A 15,192-nucleotide genomic window follows, 5' to 3' on the forward strand; every position below is an offset into this window, starting at 1 on the left:
GACTTGTCACGAGCGTAACTCTAGCTGTCATCACAGGTGTCTGTGTTGCTTGGAAAGCAAGCCATAGTAAGTGACAGCAATAGAACTTAGGATCCCTGAAGGAAAGGGTTTAATTAGTGAAATGCCACAATGACTTCTGGCCAACAAGTATGATAACTCTCAAGCATGGAGAATGTATACGAACTAGGCTACCATCATCATTAGCTGAGATAATGTGACTCTTGCTCTTCTGATTTTCCCCGCATATACAAGCTTTGTTGTTCCTGTTGTAACTGTGATAAACCAGATAATTGAATGCCCCAAAACAAAACAAAACAAAACAAAAAACCAACTTTAAACAAAAGGAGACTCTTACATTCATAATTTCTTGGCAGTGTTCTTAATCCAACTTCTTTGTTCTTCATCAAGCTGTGCTGCTAGAAGACAGAGGGAAGTGATGGGTTTTACGTGAGTTGAGTATTCAGTGCAGGTTCTGCTTCGGGGCTGGGTGAAAAATGTCGAACATACATGCAGACCTAAGTCTTTGCAGTACATATATCCAGACAAAAGAAAGCAACTCGAATTAAAGGTATGGGTCTGTACATAAGTACCTAGACTATAGCTATGTGATCCACATTTTTGGCCTTCCTACTTGACTATGTGGGTTGAAGGCTATAATGTTTGAGTAATCATGTTGACAGTTTCTCTGCATGCTCCCCACATGTATTGGATAAACAACAAAGTAGTTACTAACCGTGTATAGCTCCTTGAAAGTTCCATTAAAGCTGTTTACTTTCACTTGTACCATTTTAAGCAGGCTTTCTGTGATGTAAAGAAATAGATTTGTTCTTCAATTGATTATATGATATTTGCTCTTTATTTTTAAAAGAAAATAGATATCATAAGGTTCTGATCAGTCTAAGAAAATATGCTTCTCTGTAATTGATGTACAGGTAGTATAAGTTGAATCAGGACCTAACAGAAGATATCCCCAAGATTAATGTCACTAGTTATGGGTAGGCGTCTATCACATATGGCTTGTCACACATGAATAATTAGCTTCTATCTTGAGACTATGAAAGAAACTTTTTTGTTTTACAGTAGATGTGAAAAAGAGAGCTAAGGGTCATACTTCTGCTAATAGCCATCTTAAAAACTTGAAAATATAAAACAGAAGCAAGAGAACTATTACAAACAGGTAAGGAGAACAGAATCTGATGAGAAAACGGCCAATTTACCATGACTGTCACATGTCCTGTTTTGTACATATTGTCATAAAAGGTAATGCTTGCATTTCTTGCCAAGCTTAACACATTCTGTTATAGCTAAAAATTACATGAATGAATTTTCTTTACTTAATATGTCTTTTCTTATACTTCCCAAGTCACTTAAAAATAAAATATCCCCTTATACAGCTTAGTGTCTTAAATCATACACATTGGGCTCCGAGGTTAACCATCTGACTAGGTAGATTCACAGACACTGGCTCAGTCTTAGCTAATGAGCAAGGCAGGTACATGTAGGGGCAGATTTCTTAGTATACCTTTAAAATGTTCTTTTCTTTATTTTCACCTATTTTTTTATGATACAATCTGAACACACCCAGTGGCATTCCTGTCAAAAATCATAGACTTATAAACATGTGGTTTGCCATACAAAGCAAGTAAAAAAAGAAAAAAAAACATGCTTACTGCTTTTTCGTCTCAAATTTTCACTCTAAAATGATCATGTCCAGGAACTCACTGCTCAAAAATGTACATGCTTTGGAATAGAATACTAATGTCAATGTTGGTTCCACAGATTAGATTCTAGTGCACTGTCTCCTCAAGTAGGGCAATGCACTGGATATAATGTCTGTGTCCTCTCTGCCTGCTTTGCTTACACCCCCATCTGTCTTTGTTTTAACTTTAACTATACAAGACACGAACCATTGTGTTTGAATAAATTCCCAAGACCAGCTTCTAAAAATGTGTTATACATGGCAAAAGGATAACTACAAAATCAAAGACAGTGTTCATCAATGATTTTCAATCTTGAAACTTTTTCCACGTTATGACTACTTCTGACGTCTCAGTAAAGCCAATGTAGACATACTTAATTAGTATTTGACAACAACTACTCTGTGTAATGCAAAGCAATTGAACAGGGTTTTACAGTTTTCCACTTCAGACATTTGTTGAGTTAGACATGTATTTTTCCTAATTATTTCACCTTATTGGTTAAAACAGTCCACTCCTCTTTGAAAAAACCACACATCCTCTGGGCACTTTCATTGTGTTAAGTTTGCTATGAAAGGTTTATTTTATGCCTTTGTTTCCTAAAGTCTCTGGAGAGAAAATGACTGTTTAGAAATGATGTCCTTAATAAACTGTATGATAGTGTCACCTGAGGATCAGGCAATATTATGCAGTGGATTTAATGTGTGAAATGGCATCTGGGATTGTTACAGCATGGGCTTTGGTTCTTGCCCTCCAAATATTAGCAGGCTAATACTGGGAACAATGTCATTTAGTACAGTTATTTTCCCTCTTTCATGTCATTTGAAAACACACAGCAACAGAACTCTTTATCCCACAGTATTTTTTCCCACCATCATTTTAAAGCAATCATCCACTGGGGACCCCTCTGGAGGTGCAGCAGAGAACACTGTAGAGCAGTCGTGACACCTCTGCCACACACAGGGTAGAAAGGACAGGCTTCACTTATTGTTTTTGCTAACTTTTTTGTTTTGGTCTTGAGGGTTTTTTTTCTTTTGGTTGTTGTTTTTAATATTTTTAAATAAGATTTTATGATATATTTCAGGGTAGGCTGGAACTCAATATTAAGATCTACTGGCTCCAAGCTCATGATATTCCTCTTCTATCACATTTTCCAAGTGTTGGAATTGCATATAGTAGGGAACTCACTCAGCAAGATCGCGAAGTTTTAAAGAGTTTTAACTGATAGGGCAGGAATTCCAAAATGGGAATAATGTAGTAGGTAGAGATGGGAGAAGCCCCTGAGGTTTATTTGCCTGAGTGGGCAGGCTTTGAGTATTCCAAATGATCCAGGCAACATTCTTACCTCCTTGAAGATAAAGACTTCCTATCATTAAAGAGGACTGTATCCTTAAAAGAAATGCAAATATAATAATTAACTGTAATATTTATTATATAGAAGAAATAACTTGCTAGAGTTTTGTAAGTATAAAGATAGTTTTTAAATGTAGTATCTCTGAGTACAGATGACATAAAAATGTAACTGATTATTAAATATAATATTCAGGTTTTATTATATTTTATATACGTATATATAATAGATATTTATATATTTATGCTACACACACTAATAAAATCATGCCATTATGTTTTAAGTTAGAGGCATTCATTTCAATTCTTTCCTACTTAGTTAAATAAAGTATACCCTAGAGCTTAAGTTGTATTTTAAATGGAAGTGATTCATTTATATATTATATGATAGATTATTAGCTGACTTTCTGTATTGCAAAGGGAAGTTCTCTAGATAAAAGATTTATACTTTCACTATGAATATGACTCCACAATTTGCATGTATTTTAGAATACATTTTCTCATTTAACCACATTTACTCAATAATTAGGTGGGAGAAAAGCATCACTGTAAGTACTGACTCTCCGAAGAAACAACAGAATTTAGACTCCAAAAAACAGTTGACTACAATTTTTCTCAGAGAAGGATGAATTTTGGTTATGAATTTTTTTTAATCCTAATCTTACTCAGCAATCTAAATGTGCAAGGTTATCAGAAGATTTATACTGCTTTGCCTTTTAGGAACATGGCATGCGAGTTTGGGAAAATGCCCACCACAACAGTGTGTGTACACACACTAAATGCAGGTTAGCTATACGTGTTACTTCAAAGTCGTATTCACTGTCAGATATCTCACTATCTGAATGATTGCACTTTGTTCAAATATTTTGATTTAACCAAATGACAAATTCTTTCAGTTAGATCTATATATTTGAAAATTACATCTTATGTAAAATATGTGTAAATTTTATGTGAAAAAATGTATTTATGATAAAAAAATAGCTTAGAATGAGGATGAGAGCTTGTCAAGCAGTCAACACACATTTGAGTCTGGCCTGCATGTGGTGAGTCATCTGTCAAGTTCTCCCTTCATCTGAAGCTTTCCCTTCCACTTTCCAGAGAACCTGTTGAGTTTTTCTGATGTGGCCGCATGCTGTCTGGTGCTAGAGTTGCTGTCCTTCCATATCATGTTTAAAACCTTTCAACATTTATCACCTTTTTCAAAGCTTTAGTATTCCATTTTGTTCACTACTTTTTCCAATTGTTTCCAAGTTTAAAGTGTAATGTTTTCTTCACGTTAACATAGTATCACTCTTTTCTGTAAAACAAAGAAACCACCTTGACTTTTCATACTCTGAATAAAACTTTAACACAAACTCCCCATTGAAGTGGGATTAAGTCCTAACTACCAAATAATATTTATGGGAACTTTCCCACCCAGTTCCTGCCAATTCAGGTTAACCTTGTACTTTGCCCCCAAATGTTGCAGACAAACTGGATCAACTGATTTTTCTCCCATGTGTACTAAACACGTTTATTCTACAGTGAACGTTTCATAATTGGTACATCCTGGTAAGAAAAATATCTTTTCTTAAAGCTAAACATGAAGCTTCTCCTCTAGAGACTAGGTTTTAGTTTACATCATATGTCCTTTTTCTTTTCTTAGCTTCCTTTATGGTTTCACTTTACTTCCTGATAGGATATGTCTCAGACTGCTACAAAAAAGTTGATATCATCACAGAGCAGTAAACACTGTGACCATCAAGAATTAGAAGGGTGGGCGGGGAGAGAGGAGACAGAGCTTTCCATTGGCTTGCATGACAGATGACAAATATACATAGGCCATAGCTCTCTGGAGCTTAACATCGTAGGGTTAACAGCTATGTGTTTTAGGTCAGCCTGGGCTAAAACACAAGGAGTTTCAGGTTATTTCAGGCTACAGAGAAAAATATTTGATCAAAAAAAATATATATGAACTAAATACTTGTGTTCTGCATGAGATTATGCAAGCAAATATCATTAACAACCATTTTATTATATGTATCAAAATGTCTAGAAGCATAGTTTTTAATGTTAACAACAAAACGAACTATTACCCTGACTTGATCACATCTCTTTCTCTATGTGTGTATGTATGGATGTATATCTGTGTATATGTGTATATATCCATGTATATAGAGAGAATCAATTATCACATTTAGCTCAAAAATATACAACTATTGTAGGTTGGTAGGCAACTCAAAATTCACCTTCAAAATTGTAGTGTTTTCTACATGAAAACATGAGTTCCAATGTAGACAAGCTTGAATCATGCTGGGTATGCAGATCCCATCATATATACAGTGCAAGATGCTGGGCGGGATTTTATATGATAGAGTCTTTGTGAACAGCAAAAAGCAGTGCTTCCAAAATGAATTAAGGAGATACTTTACAATGGGGACATTCATGGTTATGTTGCTGAATGCATGAAATAATGGTGCTGGCTATAACTCACTATAAAATAAAACAACCAACTTCTAATGACCAATAATGTGGTATATTCCTCAAATGCAGCAAAAAAATTAAAGCTGTTGCTTTGGGATTCTGGTAAACTTTGGGAGAATTTCACACTTTATGTGTCTGCCTTGTTTCATTCTGTTATTAAGTGAATGGATATAAAACATTAGCTATTTATTTTGATTTGTTCTCTTGTTTATTTTGGCCTCAACTTGCTCAAAAATCACAGATGAAATGGCTGGCTGAAACATCAGAGAGTCGATGGGATGCTAAAGGTTGTGCTCATTGGCTTGATAGCAGCTGCAGGGAAGAAACATGCTCACTGGGTCTCAGGGCTTCATCAGTGGTCCTTTCCAATGGTTGGCAAAGTATTTGCTGCACAAAAAAAATGAGAGTAATATTCATTGAAATGAAAAGGATAAGCAACCAGCTGCATGGAAAATGAAACACAAATATCATCCAAGGATATGGAGGATCCTAAACACTGATCAGTGATTTCAGAGACACACAAGTTCCTCTGCCATCAACTGTTTTTGTGGAAATTTTCATGCAATGTAATCACTGCATCTTCAAGTAAAGGTTATGTTGAACTTATTTCTGATGACATTTACTTCACAAAAATAGAATAAAAGGGATTTCATTATCAATGTAATCTCCTCAGATTAAATCCTTTTCATGAATCTTAAAATTATGTCACTATGACATTTAGTACATAAAACTGGAATTATAAAGAGATTTATTTTCTACTTTTAAGAATAAAAATATTTTTATAATATCTCAGAACATTCAGGTATGCGGATTCTGTCTTGATAACTTGTATGTGTGTGTGTTGTCAATCATGATGTGTTTGGTATTGTTTCCAATGCACTGCATACCTTTCTTGGTCTATATTAAACATCTTATATTTCCATTTAAATGTAGTTTTAAAGAATGCTTGTGACTCCATCCTATGCAAGACATGGTGAGAAAACCATTTATGTTGCCATTTTAGTACCCTTTTCTGGTCATATGTAAATAAATATGGCTGTATTACTAAAGATAACCAATCTGTATAAGCTGATGATCTTTCCAGGAACAAGAGCCCTGTCTAACATAAATCCCTTATGTATGTGAGTGGTGAATTGCTATCAAGAATCCTTAACACTGTAGCTCACTTCATTAGTGTATTGTTGATCATATACAAATTGCTTTTGTAAAACAATAAAGAATTTTTTTGCCCGTGGTACATTATCACTATAGTTTGATGTGGGAGTCCCCTCTATGTGCTGTGATTGTCATTAATGAATAAAGAAACTGCCTTGTCCTGCTGATAGGGCAGAACTTAGGTAGGCAGAGAGGGCAAGACTGAATGCTGGGAGGAAGAAGACAGAGTCAGAGAGAGATGCCATGGAGCCTCAGAAGACAGATGCTGGGAATTTTACCCAGTAAGCCACAGCCTCTTGGCGATGCACAGTTTACTAGAAATGGGTTAAACTAAGAGGTAAGAGTTGGCCAATAAGAAGTTAGAGCAAATAGGCCAAGCAGTGATTTAATAAATACAGTTTCTGTGTGGTTATTCCGAGGCTAAGCTAGCTGGGCAGGTGGGAAGAACAAGTGGCCAAGCTCCTCCTACCATAGTTGACTATAAAATAGTCCTAGAGATCAAAAGATGTATTGATACAAATGCCTTCATGTGGGCATTGTCCATACTTTCAATAGAAGGGGAAAAATCAAACTGAACAGCATTTAGACTTAGAGCATACTTACATAGATACCACAGACTACTTTTTTAAAATTGATTTTTCTTAAGCTCTACATTTTTCTCTGCTCCCCTCGCTGCCTCTCTCCTCCCCTTCAACCCTCTTCCATGGTCCCCATGTTCCCAATTTATTCAGGAGATCTTGTCTTTTTCTACTTCCCATATAGATTAGATCTATGTATGTCTCTCTTAGGGTACACATTGTTGTCTAGGTTCTCTGGGATTGTCAGTTGTGGGCTTTTTTTTTGCTTTATGTTTAAAAACCCACTTATGAGTAAGTACATGTGACAATTATCTTTCTATACCTGGGTTACCACGCTTAAAATGATATTTTCTAACTCCATCCATTTTCCTTCAAAATTCAAGATATCATTATTTTTATCTGTTGTGTAGTACTCCATTGTGTAAATGTACCACATTTTCCTTATCCATTCTACAGTTGAAGGACATTTAGGTTGTTTCAAGTTTCTGGCTATGACAAATAAGGCTACATAGTTGAGCACATAATTTTGTAGCATGATTGTGTACATTTATACAATGGAGGCCTCACTTCTTCACAGGAAACACTTTAGGAAAACTATATACATGTTTTAACTGAAATCTTCAAATTCTTTCATATTATTTTATGACTAAAAACCGAAGAACTGTTTTACTTATTATTTTTTTGTTAAATATTCGTACATATGAATAATGTAACTTGAGTACATCAGTCACCATTCTTCGCCCTTCAATTGTTCATGTCAACCACAACTTAACCTCCCAACATCATAACTTCGTGTCTCTATCTTTTAGCTTCTCTCTCTCTCAATCTATCTATCTATCTATCTATCTATCTATCTATCTATCTATCTATCTATCTATCTATCTCCTTGTCTCTCTCAGATATGCTATACAAAGAGTAAATATTAATCAAAAGATCAAGAATTTAGAAGTTTGGTACACTTAATGTTCAAATTTGACTATCTTTTATAGCATCAAATATGCCTTAAAATTTTTACCCAAAGTAAATTGATGAAACAAAATATTTCTACTTCTTTGATTTTATCGAAATGTCTTCTTCATAACTCATTGTCCTAACAAAAAAATCTCTTATTTAACTTACACTTCAATTGTTGTGCTATTTCATAATTATGATAGCTGAAATGGGCTATAATGTCATCATATTGATTCACTGTAATAAATATTAGATTTAGAAAAGTATCACCTTTGATATACACCTCATTAGATTTCACACTGTGGACACAATGAAACAAGAGTCATTTTGACAACTGAATCTCTTTCATTTGGATATACTCCCAAAACCTGATTACTGGTTCATACAGTGATATATCCACAGAGTATGAATAAAAATTATTAAAAATTAATATGGAACACCACACGAAGACAAAAAACCCTTATTTTGAGTAAAAATCAAAAATACATTGGCACTAAAAAGCATGATTACAAAATATACTACAAATATATAGTATCTAAAATAAGAAAGTACTTGGATATACACATGCATGTAAACCAAATTGTACTATATACATATATACGTATGTTTGTATGGACAGACAAATTTAAACCCAAAGATAACACATGAGGGAAAATATTCACTATTTCTTGGTATCTGCTTTAATTTGGTTAACATTAAGAACCTGATTTATGAAAGACATCATAGAGAAGAAAAGATTTATCAATGTCGTCAATGCAGTAAAGCATTTGCATATACCAGTCATCTTCAAAGGCATAAAAAAAGATCTTACTGGAAAGAAAACCTATGAACATAATTAATGTGGTAAAACCTTTGCACACCACTATCTTCTTTGATGTCATGAAAGAAGTCATGTTGGAGAAAATTCAACGAATGTTAACAATGTGGTAAATCCGTTACATTTAAAACTGTGTTAAAGCAAATTAAAGTATACATATAGTAGTAAACCTCCTACTGTGTAATCAAATTGAGAAAAACTTTAGATTTCACAAAAGACTGAGAGAAATAAAAGATTTTAAACAAAAGGAAATCTATGACTATGAAGGATGTGATAAGTTCCTTAACCACACACTTCACTTTACTGCCACAAGGTTATTTATTTCGGAAGGAAAAATAAATCAGATTAGACTATCAATCTATTCAATACTTCAATATCCTTAAGTACGAATTGAACAAAGTCCTAAGATTTTAAGCAACAAGTTAAATCTTTCAATTGTGAAAATTATCTTAAATTACAAATATCTCATTCATCAGTAAAACTTTATGCACATGTAATAGCACCTTTTCTGCCTCTGTGATAAAACACAATACTTATGACAACCAAAAGAAGAGTTTCTTTTGATTTTGGTTCCAAAGCTGTAAGAGTTCCTCATGACCAAAAGGCATGACCTCAAGTATCAGGCATGGTAGCAGAAGCAGGAAGCTGAGAGTACGAAATGAAAAAACGTGAGGATTTAAGCTCTCAAAGCACACTCACAGTGAAATATTTTTCAAGACTGTCAGCATTTCTAATAGCATCTGAAATACTACCTCCAATTAAGGAGCAAGTATTCAAATGCCTGATAGTGTGGAGACAAATTTTCAAACAAACATCTACAGAATTTAAGAGAGCAGCAATGTGCTTACATGTTCCTGTGCTCTTCTAAGACATGAGAGAAATACTGAGGAGAAGCAATCTGCATGTAAATGATGTATAAGAATGTATAGCCAACATGCCATCCTTCAGTTACATGAACAAATTCATAATGCAAAAACACTTTGCAGGAAAGTCTTTAGAACCTTAAGTTTAGATGCTATAGCGTCTAGGTTATAGGACTGTGCTCTTACAAGAGAGTTCAATATAAGTTTATTATATTTGTTTGTTTAAATATTTTATTTTGTTTCAAAATAGTGCTAATGTGTCTGCACATGGGTAACTGAATAGTTGTCTTGGTTCCCAAGGTCGTCCAAAGGTATATGGTCTTCCTCTAGCAGGTACTGCAGGAGGTTGTCAGTCACCTGATTTGCATCCTTGGAATGAATTTGTTTTAACTTCTTGGCTCTGTCTCTAGACTTGTAAATAATATTTTAAAACTTTTTTACATATTATCTCAATGTCAGGAAATATGGAAAAAATAATACAGGATAAAATCTTTCTTCATGTAAACAACTTGGCAAAGATATCACACTTGTCTTCAGTTTCAGGAAAAGTACCTTGCTTCCTACCTTTTCTCATCACAATCTTGAAGTGAATGCTTAATTTCTCAAGTTCATTTAAGTATTAAAGTGCATATCACTTCATTGTAGTCTGTGTTTGGAAATTTTGGGAATAGCTATTGGAGTGAGCATTTTATGTGGCAAATCCCTTTATTGAATTTTATTTGGAGGTTCTTACATTCCTTCCTTGGTTTATATTCCTCTTCTAATATTGTGTAAAAGCACAATATTACTTGTTGATAAGTATTTTTCTGCTTGGATTTATAGAATGGGAAGTCCATTATAGACGTGGTCCATTGTTAATGTAAATATTGGTCAGTATGTGACCTTGCTATTAAAGAAATTTCATTTTGTTTTTTAGTATTTTCACAAATTCTCTTGACAACTTCTTGCTTGTGTTCCAGTCTTGCTTGGATGACATTAACTCAGCATGGCTACATATAAATTTATGATTCTTATGTGTCACCCTTTGATAACTTGGATAGAATATATCCTCCCAATGTTTACTGTTCAGTCAACACATTTTAGTAATGTAAATATTAAAATCATTAATAGTATAGGATATCAAAAAGATTAAATTATCACATATGTATCTAAGCAGCATTTTTGCCTACCTAGTAAACATGTATTTAAATAGGATATTCAGCAATCAGTATACATCTAATGATACTGAAAGATACATGCTGTTTTATGTCACAATTAGTTATTCCTTTGGGCAGTTACATCATGAAGTACTGCTCCCTAAGTGAATTAGCCAGAGATTCAGAAATAATTAGTTGCAGAAATATTTTAACCAAATATTTCTGTAGTGAGTGAGTGAGTGTGTGTGTGTGTGTGTGTGTGTGTGTGTGTGTGTGTGTGTGAAAGAGAGAGGGGGCCTATGGGCATGTAGACAATGACAGATATATTGATGCCAGATGACACTCTTCTGTAATATTTTTTTTATCTGTTCTTTACATTATTTCTGGGGATTAAGCTCAAATTAACAGAATCCCAGATCAGATCACTCATAGACTTTCTTTAAAATGGTAATTTTATTTTTCTTAAGAGTTTAATAGACGTCCATTATGTATTTTACCACATATTCTTTAGTCATTCACTTGTTAACTAGACATCTAGACCTGGTTACATTTCCTGGTTCTTGCAAACAGTGCCTCAAAAAGCATGAAGGTACAAGTATCAATAAAATACACAGGCTTAGAGCACTTGAGTTGTACGTCCAGGAGTGCTGTGGTGTGGTTATATAGAGCACTTTTATTATGTTGAAGAATTTCTACATTGATATCCATATTTGCCAAACTAGTTTTCCTTCACACCAGCAGTGGAAAATGTTCCTATTCCAGCACATTTTTATCAACGCTTGTCATCATCTATTTTCTTTTTTTTTTTGTAATTTTATTAAATTATAAAAAGTTTCCATTTACGCCCCTCCTCCCAACGCCCTCCCACTCCCCCCCCTCCCTCTCCTCCTCCCTCTTTGTCCCCTAGGGAAGTCAGGGTCTCCTGCCCTGTGGGAAGTCCAAGTTCCTCCCCCCTCACTCCAGGTCCAGGAAGGTGAGCATCCAAACAGACTGGATCCCAAAAATCCAGTATATGCAGAGGAAACCAGTCCCAGTGTCATTGTCAATGGCTTCTCGGAAAGACTGCAGGCCAGCCACATTCAGAAAATCCGGCCACATTCAGAGAATCTGGTTGGATCACATGCTCGTTCAGTCACGGTCCATCTGGCCTTGGTAAACTCTCATTAGATCCGACCCCTTGTATCAGTGGGTGATAGTATCCCTCGCAGTCCTTCGTCATTTTCTTCCTCCTTTTGCTCCTCGTTTGGATCTTGGGGGGCTCAGTTCGGTGCTCCAACGCGGGCCTCCATCTGTATCGTCATCCAACGCCAGATGAGAGATCTATGGTGATAAGCAAAATATTCATCAGTATGGTCACGGGCCAAGACCGGTTCAGGCACCCCCTCCTCTGTCCAGAGAACAATCTGGGGATCTCTCCTTGGACCTGGGATCCCATATATAATCAAGTTTCCTGTAAACTCTAATATGACTCCCTTAGTTGAAATATATTCTTCCCTGATCCCACATTCATCCTTCCTCCCTTCCCCCCATCCCGGTCAACCGAGCTTTCTCCATTCCTCCCCTACTCTCTTCTCTCTAACCCTCTCCCCTTCCATCAACCCTCCCACCCCCCCCCATGCACCCAAGGTTACCTGGGACTCTTGACTATTTCCTACCTCCTGGCAGATAGGTAAATAATCTTCATCAGGTTCATCTTCTTATTTAGCTTCTCTAGGATCACGAATAATAGGCTCAAAGACCTTTAATTATGGTTAGAATCCACTTATGAGTGAATACATACCGTGTTCCTCTTTTTGGGTCTGGCTTACCTCACTCAGTAAAGCGTTTTCTATGTCCATCCATTTGCATGCAAAATTCAAGATGTCATTATTTTTTACCGCTGAGTAAAACTCTAATGTGTATATGTTCCACACCTTTTTTAACCATTCTTCTATTGAGGGGCACCTAGGCTGTTTCCAGGTTCTGGCTATTACAAATAGTGCTGCTATGAACATAGTTGAACAAACGCTTTTGTAGTATGTTTGGGCATCTCTAGGGTATATTCCCAAGAGAGGAATTGCTGGGTCCTGAGGGAGGTTGACTCCCAGTTTCCTGAGAAACCTCCACACTGATTTCCAAAGTGGCTGCACAAGTTTGCATTCCCACCAACAATGGATGAGTGTTCCCCTCATTCCACATCCCCTCCAGCATAGGTTATCATTGGTGTTTTTAACTTTAGCTATTCTGACAGGTGTAAGATGGTATCTCAAAGTGGTTTTGATTTGCATTTCCCTGATCGCTAAGGAGGTTGAGCATGACCTTAAGTGTCTTCTGGCCATTCGAAGTTCATCTGTTGTGAATTCTCTGTTCAGATCAGTACCCCATTTTTTAATTGGGTTAATTAGAGTTTTAGTGTCTAGTTTCTTGAGTTCTTTGTATATTCTGGAGATCAGACCTTTGTCTGATGAGGGGTTGGTGAAGATCTTCTCCCAGTCAGAAGGCAGCCTTTTTGTCTTACTGACAGTGTCCTTTGCTTTACAGAAGCTTCTCAGTTTCAGCAGGTCCCATTTATTCATTGTTTCTCTTATTGTCTGTGCTGCTGGGGTCCTACTTAGGAAGTGGCCTCCTGTGCCTATATCTTGTAGACTACTTCCCACTTTCTCTTCTATCAGGTTCAAAGTGGACAGATTGATGTTGATGTCTTTAATCCATTTGGACTTGAGTTTTGTGCATGGTGATAGATATGGATCTATTTTCATTCTTCTACAGGTTGACATCCAGTTATGCCAGCACCATTTGTTAAAGACGCTTTCCTTCTTCCATTGTATACCTTTAGCTCCCTTGTCAAAAATTAGGTGTTCGTAGGTTTGAGGGTTAGTATCTGGGTCTTCTATTCGATTCCATAGGTCGACTTCTCTGTTCTTATGCCAATACCAAGCTGTTTTCAATACTGTAGCTCTGTAATAGAGTTTGAAGTCAGGGATAGTAATGCCTCCAGAAGTTCCTTTATTGTATAAGATTGTTTTGGCTATCCTGGGTTTTTTGTTTTTCCATATAAACTTAATTATTGTTCTCTCAAGGTCTGTGAAGAAGTTTGATGGGATTTTGATGGGGATTGCATTGAATCTGTAGATTGCTTTTGGTAGAATTGCCATTTTTACTATGTTGATTCTCCCAATCCAAGAGCAGGGGAGGTCTTTCCATTTTCTGGTATCCTCCTCAATTTCTCTTTTCAAAGGCTTAAAGTTCTTGTCAAATAGGTCTTTCACATCCTTGGTTAGAGTAACCCCAAGATATTTTATGGTGTTTGTGGCTATCGTGAAAGGTGATGTTTCTCTGATTTCCCTCTCCGTTTCTTTATCCTTTGTGTATAGGAGTGCCACTGATTTTTTGGAGTTGATCTTGTATCCTGCCACGTTACTAAAGGTGTTTATCAGCTGTAGGAGTTCTTTGGTAGAGTTTTTGGGGTCGCTTATGTACACTATCATATCGTCTGCAAATAACGAAAGTTTCACTTCATCCTTTCCAATTCGAATCCCCTTGATCCCCTTATGTTGTCTTATTGCTATTGCTAGAACTTCAAGCACTATATGGAAGAGGTATGGAGAGAGTGGACAGCCTTGTCGTGTTCCTGATTTTAGTGGAAAGGCTTTGAGTTTCTCTCCATTCAATTTGATGTTAGCTGTCGGCTTGCTGTATATTGCTTTTATTATATTTAGGTATGATCCTTGTATCCCCAGTCTCTCCAACACCTTTATCATAAAAGGGTGTTGAATTTTGTCAAACGCTTTTTCAGCATCCAATGAAATGATCATATGATTTTTTTCTTTCCGTTTATTTATATGATGGATTACATTGATAGATTTGCGTATGTTGAACCATCCCTGCATCTCGGGGATGAAGCCTACTTGATCATAATGGATGATTTTTCTAATGTGTTCTTGGATTCGGTTTGCCAGTATTTTATTGAGAATTTTCGCATCGATGTTCATGAGTGAGATTGGCCTGTAATTCTCTTTCTTGGTTGTGTCTTTGTGTGGTTTTGGTATTAGGGTGACTGTAGCTTCATAAAAGGAGTTTGGCAGTGACTTTTCTTTTTCTATATTGTGGAATACATTAAGGAGTATAGGTATTAGCTCTTCCTGGAAGTTCTGGTAGAATTCTGCATTGAAACCATCTGGTCCTGGGCTTTTTTTGGTAGGG

General features: G+C 35.9%; 1 long non-coding RNA gene across 1 annotated transcript in view; it reads right to left on the reverse strand.

Annotated features, from left to right (window-relative positions):
- Positions 1-5,717: 5,717 nt before the first annotated feature.
- Positions 5,718-15,192, reverse strand: part of LOC146891831 (uncharacterized) — a 30,664-nt gene continuing 21,189 nt past the window's right edge. Inside the window, exon 3 of the long non-coding RNA XR_015734782.1 lies at positions 5,718-5,897. This is a non-coding gene — a long non-coding RNA (uncharacterized LOC146891831). The remainder of the gene's footprint in view (positions 5,898-15,192) is intronic.

The sequence above is a fragment of the Myodes glareolus genome, chromosome 13, assembly GCF_982192425.1.
Source record: "Myodes glareolus chromosome 13, mMyoGla1.1, whole genome shotgun sequence".
NCBI classification, from domain to species: Eukaryota; Metazoa; Chordata; class Mammalia; order Rodentia; family Cricetidae; genus Myodes; species Myodes glareolus.